Source organism: Eubalaena glacialis, chromosome 3 (assembly GCF_028564815.1).
Source record: "Eubalaena glacialis isolate mEubGla1 chromosome 3, mEubGla1.1.hap2.+ XY, whole genome shotgun sequence".
Classification (NCBI taxonomy): Eukaryota; Metazoa; Chordata; class Mammalia; order Artiodactyla; family Balaenidae; genus Eubalaena; species Eubalaena glacialis.
In genome coordinates, this window is record NC_083718.1 from 186,918,580 (window position 1) to 186,930,827 (window position 12,248).

The 12,248-nt window shown below is 56.0% G+C and overlaps 1 protein-coding gene across 3 annotated transcripts in view; it reads left to right on the forward strand.

Annotated features, from left to right (window-relative positions):
- CASZ1 (castor zinc finger 1) overlaps window positions 1-12,248 on the forward strand; it is a 147,770-nt gene that overhangs the window by 28,047 nt on the left and 107,475 nt on the right. For 2 of the 3 annotated variants that reach the window (XM_061184980.1, XM_061184984.1), the window contains exon 2: window positions 4,877-5,031. The gene's annotated coding sequence lies outside the window, so the exon portion shown is untranslated. Of the gene's footprint in view, window positions 1-1,218; window positions 1,242-4,876; window positions 5,032-12,248 lie in introns of those variants that run through there. The other variant, XM_061184981.1, reaches the window with a different exon arrangement.

Below are 12,248 nucleotides of genomic sequence, written 5' to 3' on the forward strand. Positions count from 1 at the left end.
TGGTGGTTTCCATGGATATCCGTCTCCCTCTGGTGACACGCCCTTTTTTGTATAACTCTGTTCCCTAGAGTTGATTGTTTTTGGCACACAGCTCTGTAAACTCATCCAACAATTAAAAAGGGGGAGGGGTGGGGCAAAAAGGAGACAGACAGTAACTGTGGGGTGAGTGACACACAGGAGGGGCCTCTGGTGTGTGGGTTCCCTCTCTGGCCCCTGTCGGCAGCAGGGCAGCACCGTAAGTGGAGAAAGCCACATAACCAGCTGGCCCGGAGTTCCGCCGGTGGAGTTCTGAGAATTCACAACTCCACATGTTTCTTTCCATTTGAGCTGTGTTCTTGCCCCATTTATTCCTCCCTCAGGAATCTAAAGGGGCCCATTCTCGGAGCCACCGTAGCCATCTCCAGAGGCCACTTGAAGCCATGAGATGCCAGCTTGGACCAATTTGAATATTTGCTGCCCTTGCTTTGGTTGTGTATGTGTTTGCCCTGTTTGTGTACCATCAAATACCTGCTGCGTTGGGCGTACCCATCGTAGGCTGTGTGAGATCACAGATGAAAAATGCAGTGAAAAACACTTTCGTGCCACGACACATCATGTAGGATTTTTGTATTAAGATGTGGATTTTTTTATTGTTTTTTTTTTTTTTTTTTCCCTTTTCCATACAGCCCTGAAGTTGGGCAATGTGCACGTCTGCGCTTTTGTTTTCACTCCAGGTGGTTTATGAAATCTGCTCATTAGGGCTCTGTCCTCTCCCCGCCCAGCCTGATCTTCCACCCCTTTATCCTCTCGGGTATAGATCTTTTCCTGCCACCCCCCCAGTGTCTTCTCGCCTTTGGGGAGATGATGGGTGCCACCCCACCCCCCCCACCCCTCCATTGCACATTCATCCAGTGAAAAGCAGAGGATCTTGTGGCCCTGCTTCTCAGTCCTGCATCTCTGAGGCAGGTGTTCATTGCAGTAGGAGGTACCGCTTTGGGGGAGGTAGCCGAAATCTCTGTGTATCCCCCCACCCCCCGGGTAAAGCCGCTTAGCTTACCCTTTGTCTGGAGAGAAGAAATAGAAGTTGTCCCGTGCCCACAGGGCCTCCTGACTTAGAGTGGCCCTCTCCCGACTGGCTGCCTTGTCCTTATCCCATCAGGTGACAGCGTTGGGTGGCTCAGCCCCCTCTTTCGCCAGGAGGTCACGCCCACAGCTGGGACCCTGTTTACCAGGTGGATCCAGGGGTTCCTCCTGCTCACCAGGTGCGTCACCGTAGGCCTCACCTCCCTCCAACCTGCCGCCCAGCCGGAAGGAAGCGCCTAAGCCTGGCCTTTGCCTTCCCTCTGGTTGTGATCTCTGAGTGCTTTTGGGTGGCTCTGGGGGATTTGATGGAGACCTGTTTGGAGGTCAGGAGAACTGAGATTCAGGAGGGGAAACAGCATGAGGTGTGGATGGGTGCTGAGGTCATGGGTGGGGACGAAGAGGAACTTTCAAGTGAGTTGGGCCTTGGAGTCTGTCAGCACGAGTCCAGGCCTGGGTCCAACACTTGCGAGTTGTGTGACCTTTGGCAAGTCCCTTCGTATCTCTGTGCCTGCCCTCCCTAATCTAGCCACAGGGATCATAATCCTTCCTACTTCGTGTTGTAAAGATTCAATGAGATCATACAGCACTCAGCACGTTGCTTGGCGAACAGAAGGCGTCCAGAAAAAGAATATCATTACTTCTCACATAGGCCTATTGGCAGAGGGTGTGCCCTCCACTCCCAGCATGTTCTCGGGCACATAGTAGGTGCTCAGTCAATTCTTAGTGGAATCAGCTGGAGAAGGGTCAAGTAACCAAGCGGTCTCCTTGAACCTGAAAGTTATTAATTCATGGTGTTGATGGAGGAGTCGGGAGAGCCCAGGACACAGGTTGGGGCTTAGGGAAGCTAAACAGAAGGGAGCGTGAAAATAGGTGATGAAGTTTTCTGTCAGAGGAGAGGGATGAAGCTGAGCCAGGCCCATCTGATTCTGACATGAAGTCAGGGACTAGTTCAGTTTCACAAACACACTGCCCACCATGGGCCAGCTGTTGTGCTAAATGCCGGGGACACAACGATAATTAAGACCTGGTCTCTGCCCTTGAGGAGTTAAAAATCAATGGTGGAGACAGACTTGTGAACAAATGACTTTAGTCCAGTATGGATTTAAATGCCACAGGGAAGGCTGCGTGAGGAGCAGAGTAGAGGGGCATATGGGCCTGCTTGGGGTAGATTCTGGAAGGTTACCTTGAAGAGACTTGGAAGAAGAGGGTGCTGCTAGTCGAGAGCGTTTCTGGAGCACTCTTAACGCCTTTCACATCTCTTGTTGATCCCCCATGTCTGCTAGGTAGGAGGGAAGAAGGTGTTATCTCCACTGGACGGGCGAGGGGATGGGCCCTGGGGAGAGTACATGGCTCGTCCCAGGGCCTACAGTGACTTAAGCGGCAGAACTGGGACTCAGACCCCTATCTTCTGATTCTTGGCCCAGTGTTACTTCTGTGCCTGCACCTGGCTTCTCACCCCTTCACCCCGGAGCTGCTGGCCAGAGAGCTCCGTCCTTTGGGCTGTGCACCTACTGACCAGGATTCTTGCTGCTGCCGTGGCCCTGGGGCCTGTGCTGTGGGAGGGCCCTGTCCACGACAGGCCCTGTGGCCTGCGCCCCGGTTTGGCAACTGGGTCAGGCTGCTTGGTTGGGGACAGTCCTGGAGCAAGGCCGCACCCTGGCAGGGCTGGAGGATGGCAGGAGTGAGGAGGACAGAGGAGGAGGAGGAGGAGGCCTGGCCACACCCTTTGTTCAGTTGTCCTTGATGCCAAAGCTGAGAAGGTCCCTCTGCCTTGGGCAGGCCCCTCGTCAGCTGGCGGAGGCCGGACAAGGACCCCACCAGGGTCTGGAAGACCCTCTTCCCCTGTAACTGGAACCCCCTTCTGACCAGGACGTAAGACCCTGGTATCATTCATGTTCACCATTTATGTGTGGTCAGACTCTGGTCTTTCTAGCTCTTTGCCTTTTCTATGGGGAAACGTGTATGCCTGGAAGGGGTGGGGGGAGTGTCAGCTGGCTGTATAAGCAGCTGGCTGTCAGGTAGGGTAGCGGTCATTCTGATGGGATATGGGAGTGGAGCACCCCGCCCCCAGCAGAAGTGTGTTCTGGGGGTGGGGATCTGTAGGTGGTCAGAGGCACCCCTTCCTCCAGCTCAGAGATGTTTGGTCGGTGGGTGGGCTGCCTCGGGCTTTGGGGATTCTAGACCAACAGTCAGGGGAGTGTCAGAGCCCAGAGGAGTGAGTCTCCCAGTGGCCCTGAAGTTCCCATTAAAGTGTTTTTTCCTCTTTTTTAAAGAAAAAAATATTCCCAAACTGGAAAACAAAGGAAATCCACTTCCCCCAAATCACACGAAACTCACATTAGGGGCCTGGCGGGAATCCATGGAAACCAGGAAACCCGCTGTTAACCCTGTATGGTGCTAAAGGGTGGGGTGGGACCTGGGCTGCTCCAAGCCCGGGACCACTGTTGCAGGCCCTCCCCGATGCTTCTCCCGGGGAGCTGGTCTCGGTGGCACTGCCCAGAGCGGAGGTAGGGTGGAGCTGATGCTGGAAGCTCTTGCCTTCGAAGCACCAACTCCCCCTTCCACTCATGGCCCAACCTTGGGAGGCAAGAGAGGAGGGGTTCATGCACTCCAGGGAGGCCCCAGGGGATCCAGGGGCTGGGCCAAGTGGGAGAACCTGCCAGGCAGCTGCCCACACCGTGCCACACTGTGGAATCGGGGCCGAGCCCACTCACAGGCTTTGGGAATACACAGGCCAGGCGCTGTGGGTACTGCAGTGCCCTGGCAGAGGGGGAAGGGAAGGACTGGCGTTTCAGCCGCCACCTTCCCTCATGCCAGCCTTGTACGCAGGGTGGGTGTGCGAGCATATGGACAGCGCCCTCGGGGTCCCTGCACCCCACTCTCACATCCGTGAGGCTGGGACTCCAGGCCTGGGAGGTTGGTGTGCCGAGGTTGGTGGCGGTGTGTCTGTGTTTGCACGCACGTGGGCTAATTTTTCTAAAAAGGCTGAAAATATTTACAGGTTTGAAGTTGAAACGCAAACAGGAAAAGCCCTTTAAAAAGTGAGTGTAGTGGATATTCAAAACAGGAATCACCATGGAAACACCACAATATTTGCTTAAATTGACACAAAGGTTGCCGGTAGCAGGGCACCAACTTTCTTTGGCCACATTTTTTTGGCTCAACACCTATCACAATGGAATCTCACCCTCTTTTCTTTTTTATGAGATGTAAGGGCACAGTACCAGAGTGGGGAGGGGGAAAGAAAGAGAAGTAGCCAAAATCACCATCCTGGTAGCTACAGGGACACCTGTTGATTCCATTTTTAGAGACTTCCATAAGGCCATCAGGGGGTCATGGGAGCAGCTGGGAGCTGGTGGAGGGAAAGTCTGGAGGGAGCAGGAGGTTGGGGAGGTCAAGGGTTAGTTTGGTTGCGTGGGTCTGATCTGGTTTCCAGTGTCAGCTTGATTCATTGTCAGGCTGACCTTTCACCTCAGGTGCCAAATCTAGGGTGTGATCACTCTGTTGTTACCTGGGGTGGCACCTGATTGGCCTATTTTTGTTTCTACCTGTTTGATTCTTTTACTAGGTGCGACGACTGCATAGCAGTTGGCTAATAATTGTGCAAAGGGTGCATTTGTTGTAGGGTCAGGCATGGCACGTACCACGGCAATGCCATCTGCAGATTGGTAGGCAAGGTCCAAGAATCTCTTACCTCGCTGGCCTGTTGCCGGGCAAGGTGTCCGAACCTTACCCTCCATTGTCCTTCTCTCTGAGTAGCTTTGTGGGTCTCAGTTGTAGCCTAATAATCTGTTTTCCTTTCTCCTTTTGGTAGGTAAACAGACCTCGCTGAGTGAAGGCAAAGACCCTCTCCAGCCCACCTGCCTTTCCTGCTGTTACGGCGTCGACCCGTCCTGTAGAAGGGGGTCCTGCAACTCTTGTGGTGTGTGTTGGAATGGACTTCGGACCCCGGCTTCTTGGGATACAAAGGTAGCTGCTCCCCACTCCCAAGATGCCACTGGGAAACGTGGGTGGGAGCTGTGATTGACCAGGTCAGGGCTTCCTTCTTAGGGGAGGGACTGCGTAGGCCTTTCTCAGCGGTGGTAGCTTAGCCACCCCAAGTGAAAGTGAGAATTTGCAAATTCGAGAAAAGAGCCGGGGCCTAGGAACAGGATATCTGCATTTTGGCCCTGGCTCTGCTGTCGACTCACTGCTTTTTCCCCTCTGGACCTCTGTTTCCCCACCTGTAAAATAAAGAGGTTGGAATAACTGACCCTGAAGAATCCTCCCAGCATTACCATTGTATGACATTGAATGGTGCCAGCAGCGTGCAGGTACTCCGAGTGAGGCCTGTGCCCTGGCAGACACTGCTCCTGGAGCTACGTGTCAGGTCATTTATGAACATCACCTCTGGGAACGGTAAGTCCAGCCTGTCTGTGTGTCCAGCGGCTCCTGCTCTGCTCTGAGCTCATGCATGACTTGTTGGGGCTCTCCTGGTGGCGCGCCAGCCCAGGCAGGACCCTCCTTAGAGAAGAGGCCGCAGGTATCTTTTGACCCCGGCTCAGAAGTAGCCCTTGCTTAAGGCAGGTACTTACGCCTGGGGTGGGTAGTCTATAGGTCTGGTACTGTCAGATCTTTACCTGCAGGTGTCAAACTTGGCAGTTCTTGGGGTGGAGGGTTGACACACAACAGGTGACTTACCACGTATTGATCATTAGTCAATATTCTCTTAAGATCCGGAGGGAACCGGCCCAGAGGGGTTGGGCGTTGGTAAAGTTGACGGACAGCGTCTTAGGGTGGGGGCTGAGGCTGAGGGCCTAGAGCGTGGCTGGGAGGGCAGGGCTGGGGGCTGCTTCTCTTGTGTGTGCCAGGCTGGAGTCCGCGGCCCCAGCTCACCCACCTGTGCTCTCCCTCCCATGAGTGCCAAGGGCAGACGTGTCCTGCCCCTCCCTCCAGTGGCCAAGTGCTGCAACTCTGGACTTTGAACTTGCAGGGAGGAAGCACTTGCAGAGATGGGTGCCTTGGTGCCCACTGGGGTTTGAGTGGTCCCCAGAGCTGCAGGCCTGGTCATTTCGGGCCATGCCACCTCGGGAACTAGCAGAAGCCCTGGATAAGGCCTAGAGATTTGCAAATCAGATGTAAATGTGGCCTCTGGTTGTTGTGGTGGAGCAACCGTGTGTCTGAGACTCTTCTTCCTGGTGTCCAGAATGCGATCACCGTCCGGGAATTGGTCCATCCACATTTAAGATGTACGGCCGTTGTCCCCTGATGGCGATGGGGCCGTGTAGACTGCTGGTCGTGCAGCCCTCTGGCTGGGTCAGCACCGGCACCTGTACTTCTCTGCTCCTTCCTGGGCTCTTCTTGCTCGACTCTACTTCCTTGATGATCACGGGTCTTAGGATGGCAAGCCCACGCGTCTTTGAGCCTCTGGATGGTCTCCCCGGCTCCCTGTACCCTGTGCGCGAGCAGGTTGCCAGAGTGCCTGTGGAACCCCTTTCCAGGGGGCAAAGTTTGCCGGTTCTGTCCTCAGTGGCAGGCTTTTTGTTTTCTTCATTCCCTCGGCAAAACACGCCCATTAGTTTTTCCCTTTCTGAAGTTTCCACTCACTGTTGACTCCCAGGGGCCGTGCCAGCTGGGATTTGCACCCGGCATGGGGTATGGGCTCCACGAGTCCTCTGGGACTCCCGCATCCTGGCACCGGCCATCTCGGGCTTGATAATGAAGCTTGGGAACTCAGAGGGCTCCAAGTGGGAATGTCATGGCCGAGCCCCTTCTCACTCACCCGGCCCTTTGGTCACAGGCTAGGGTCCTGTGTGGCAGGGGTGACCCATGGCCTCAGAGGTGGCCTGCCTCACCACACCAGAGTGTGGGCTTGGGGCAAGTCTGTGCTCAGGCCTCGTCTGCAGGCCTGATCCTGTCTGACTCAGATTCTCCCTACTTCTGGCTACACCACAGAAGATCTGGTTATGTTTATTCAACAGTTACGGAGGGCCTGGTGTCTTCCGATCACTAGGGACAGAGTGACAAGACGACCGGCTCTCATGGAGTTCTGGTTGGGTAAGCGGACAACAAACAAACCCACAGAAAACAACAGGGAAATCATTCGTGCGGAATGGAAATGGATGAGGTGGTGGGAAGTGACTGGGCAGTCAGAGGAGGCTTCTTGGAGGAGGCGACAGTTAGCTGAGATGGAAGGATAGGAAGTGGACAGCCATCCGAAGAGCGGTGGAATATTTCAGCAGGAGAGAACTAGTCTGGAGGAGCTGAGGCCGAGAGCTCAGGGAGCTCAGTGGACAGAGAGAGGCCCCAGTGCTGGGAGGTGGATGGGGTGGGGCTGGGGTATGTAGGACGTGATGTGCCAGGGGAAGTTGGGACTTTATTCTTTGGGTGACAGGCAGCTGCTGGAGGGTTTCAAGCAGGGAGGTGAAGTGATCTGATTTTGTTTTAAAAAGATGGCTGGGGCTGCCGTGGGGAGAACGGATTGGCGGCAGCACGGGCAGAGACGAGGAGGCAGCTGCCAGAGTGAGAGTCTGAACTCAGCCACCGGGTTAAATTCTGGGACGGGGCTTTTGGTGATTTTAGGAACCAAGTGGAACCTTCCTCTTCACCTGGGAATGTCCCACAGACAGGTTTTTGTTGTTGTTGTTGTTCCTTTCCTCCATTTGACATCAGTAAAAGTGGCTGAGACAGAAGGGGGAAATGGGGAGAAGGGGGCAGGGTCCATGTGTGTTTAAAGGGAGAGTGAAGTGGTCTTGCTGATGGATTGAATGGGGGAAGAAGAGACAAGACCCCAGGGTGACTCTGGCATTCCAGGCCCCCGATGCCTGGCCCTGTGTCTCCTCTCTCACCTGACAGTGCCAAGGGGAGAAGCACCACCCTGGGCGCTGTGCTGGTTGCTAAGAAAGCTTGCTGGAGTGCATTAGGCGCCCCTGGGTCAGCACCATGTGGAGGGAAGGCCCAAGGCCTGCTTGTATCTGGCACCGATTTCAGCAGGGACTTTCCAGCTCACTGTCCTTTGGCCCTAAGGTGCTGCACTGAAGCCTGTTTTGTGCCTTTGCTCCACGGGTTCTGTGCTGGGTCTGAGGTTGGGCCTAGAAGCTCGTATAGTTCCTCTCACTGTGGCTTTAAATGTGATCTCTGTGCCTGGGTGCACAGAACCTCAGTTGATCAGCTTTGAGAGCTGAAAAATGGGTTTGTCTAAGACCCCCTCATTTCCAGACGGCCAGCACAGTGTCCAGCCCCAGCTCATGGGCAGGGATCCTGGCCGTCTTTCCACATGGAAAGTCTTTCCATAGTTCACAGTGTGAATTGCCGTAGGTACCTCATCAGACTTGACCTAGGCCACTGTCCCTTTTTCCAGGGATCCTGAGCTGAGGCTCCACTCTCCTGGGTCCTGGTATCATCTGCTTGGGCCAGGACAAGGCAGGCAGTCCCAGCAGCGATGCTGTAACAGCCAAGCCATCCCCGACCCCCCTGGGTGGGCGCTGCGTAGCCCAGACAGCAACCAGAGCCTGGCTGGAGTGAGTGTGAAGCTGTCACGGCCGGCTGTGGAGGCCCCAGTGAGGACTTGCCCGTGCTGGCAACATATTCGCAGCAATATGGGCCAGCTCAGCCCTCCAGGAAAGCTCTGGAGGCCTGACCTCCAGGGGGAGTGACGGGAGGGAGCAGAGGGGCGGGCTGGCGATGACGTCGTGCGGGGGGTGATGGGGATGTCCCAGGCGCGCAGCTGGTGCCTCTGGCTCCAAGGGGGTGTCAGCCAGTCTTCCTGGGTGTGTCTGCCGGCATCAAAACACTGGGCTGAGCCCTGAGGGAGGGTGCGTCTGGGTGGGCAGGCCTGTGTGTCCGTGCATGCATGGGAGGCTCTTCTGCTTTCTGCCTCCATGGCCTGCACTAGATCCATGGCCTTCACTCCTAACTGGACTGGACAGTTCTAGCTCCGTCCTCCAGGGCTTTGATCTGGTGTGGGGCTGGCCGCTCCAGAGCCTGCAGCTGGGGTGGAGGCGTGGACGGGCGGGATCTGGAGAGGGAGGTGCTGGCTGAGGGGAGCGGGGCCCCCTGTCCTCCACCCCCCCACCGGGTGACACCCTGGATCAGTGGACTCCAAGGTCGCAGCCACTTTGTACTGGGCAGAGATGTGATGGGGAGATGGTGTGGGAAGAGTTACTGATCCTTCTGGCTTCTAATCTGTGTGAGGATTCTGCCTGGTGTTGCCGACATCCCTGCCTTGGGCCTCCTTCCCCAGTTCTCCCTTGTGCCTCCCGCCTTCCTAGCAGCGTCGGAAGCCCCTGGGTTCCACCAGGCGCAGACCCAAGGGGTGAGGGATTGGGCAAGGCTGGCAGCGCCTGCCCGCCTGGAGGTACCCAGGGTGATGTGCTCGCTCCAAAGGGGACAGCGGCCCATGGCTTTGGGAGGGTTAACATCTCGTGGACGAGGGGAGAAGCACTCAGCCCTGCCTCCGTCCTGTGACCTTGGAGCCTCCACAGAGAGAACACGCTGGTGTTGGAGAAGCGACGGCAGGTTTTGCACACGAGGGGAGTCCCAGTGGCTGGGAACGCGTCGTCTTCTCTTGCAGATCTTCAGGTTCCCCCGTTCTGTCTTCCCCCACTTTCCCTGGTCTCTCTGATTCCAGAATCCACCCAGGTATAGTCCTGGTCCGGGAGAAAGTCCTTCAGCCCAGAGGACACCACGCTGAGGCGTGAGGCTGCCCCCCTGGGCCTCCCCACACCGTCAGCTGCTGGTTCTCTGTTAAATCAGCCTTGGGGATGGTCCCCACCTTCCGCTCACCACCCACTTTAGTTTGGTTTCTTGGCCCTTCAGGAGCAGGAGCCTTTTCTGACCCTGAGCCTTCTTCTGGTAGCCTGGGCTTGGGACCTCTGTGGCCCTGGGCGGTTGAAGGGAGGGAAGGTGTAATTAGTCACTAGTTTCTTCTCCAGAAATGCTAATTGGGAAAAGCAATTAAAAGCAACTTTTTTCCCTTAGTAATCTGTGTTGAGAGCTGGTAATGAAGTTTAGGGCCGTTGTGACTCAATATTTCAGCTTCACCGACTCAAGTCAAAACAATCCAAGCCCAGGAGTTTGCCGGCAGCAGAGCTGGGCCCGGGCAGCAGCTGGGAGCCCTGGTGTTCCCCCTCGTCACCGTCGTCCCACCCCATGCTGTTTCCCGGGCAGAGAGAGTAGCAGTCCCAGCTGGTAGGGCAGGGTTGGGGTGACGAGGAGATGGGTCCCCTAGGACATCCCTGGGAGGCCCAGAACCTGGAAATGCATCTAGGGGATGCTAGGACCAGGATACAAGTAACACTTGGTGTGCTGCAGAGCCAGGGAAGGGTGGGCTCGAATAGGGGTGGGTGGGGAAGGATGGGTGTCTGGGGAGCCCACTGAGGTCGGCCAGGGCTCAGCCACATGGGACTCAGAGCCAGAAGAGGTGGTGGTCCAGATCCTGACCTCTAACCTCCGGTCATTCATTTTTCGTTTTCGTCTATTTGTCAAGCATTACTGATGCTTGATGACACTATAAACCGCGTTGGAACTGCAGCAGTGAACCAACAAGGCAAGAATTCCTGTCCTGTGGCATTAGCATTTTCGTGGAGGGAGGCAAATGATAAATGAGATAAAGAAATAAAGTAGATGTTGGATGGGATGTGTGTCGGGGAGAAAATTGAAGCACGTTTGGGGAATAGAATAGAATAGGGAGTGTGTGTGGTGGTGGATGGCTTGTCAGCTTAGGTGTGGCGTCTGGGGAGGGTGTCCGTGGGATGGTGACATTTGGGTAAGGACAGAAGGAAGTGAGGGAGTGAGCCACCCTAATTAATATCTGGGAGAAGAGGGTTCCCGTTGGGGAACAGCAAGTGTGAGCTCCCAGAGGCGAGAGCACCCCTGGCACTTTGGAGGACAGCCGGGAGGCTGGTGTGGCTGGAGTTGGGGAGATGTCGTGTGAGGTCAAGGGGGTCGGGCGGGGGCGCCCCCAGATCCTGCAGACCTTGGAGCCATCGTGAGAACTCAGGCTTTTGCCCCGAGTGGAATAAGAAGCTTTTTGAAGAATTCTGAGTGACATGATCTGCTTAGGCACAAGCTCTTTATTAAAAAGCAAGACCCACTGTGGCTGGCTCCTGCTCTCACGGGCCGTCTGCGCCCCTGTCCAGGTGCGTCTGCACAAACCCCCGAGCCCCCTCCGAGGTGCTCTCCTGAGCGGACATGAGGAGCGCAGAGGGGCTGTCAGCAATCGCCCTGCCCCAGCCCTGCGGGCCGGCACAGCCCCACCTCGAGGAGCAGTTCAGAAACGGGGTCTTGTCGCTTTAAGCCGCCCCCGGCCCGGCTTCCCTGGCTGCTTTATCTGAAGTCCAAGCGCATGTTGTTCCAGGACCGATCTGCTTTAGCTAATTAATAATCTGACAGGAGCCACCCAGGGGATTAGCCACTGAGCCGAGCTCCACCAAGCCCCAGCAAATGAGTCCTGTACTCCTTGGGGACATGGAGGTGACTTTGGGGGGTGCGGGGAGAGGGGACCCCCACAGGTGAGCCATGGTGTTGGGCAGTGCAGTAGTGACCAGTGAGGGGAGAGGGCATGTGGGGGACAGTTATGAACAGGGCCCCTTGAAAGGAGACTGCTGTCCCGAGACGGCGGGGATCTCTGCTCTCCCTCGCTGCCCCTTGCAGTCTTGGTCACGCACCAGAAACCGTCCCCACCAGCCAGGTGCTACCTGCTGAGGAGTGGGAGAGCATTGCCAGATTTAGCGAATAAAAATACAGGATGCCCAGTGAAATTTGAGTTTCAGACAAACAGCAAATCATTTTCAGTGTAAGTATGTCCCATGCAGTGTTTTGGACATACTTACACTAAAAAAAGTATTCGCCGTTTATCTGAAATTCAGAGCTTGCCAGTGGTCCTGCGTTTTCTCAGACAACCCTGAGCACCTAGGGCCAGAGGCTGTGGGACTCCCTCCCTGGAACAGCCTGGAGCTCCCTCTGGAAGAGGCAGCGCCCTTGGGGGGCTGCTTGGGGGCTTGGCAAGCAGGGTGGGGCTGGGGCACAAGGACCCCCTCACCACGGTACTGGGAGAGGAGGATGGAACGAAGGTCAGCCACCTGCCAAAGTCTCCCACCTCTGTCTGGGCCCAGGTAGCCCTTGGCTGAGTGGACTCCAAGTTCCCTCCAAAGGCACTGTGGTCCCCGGGCTGGGGAGCAAGTCCCAGGGCCACTTCCTCCAGGTGA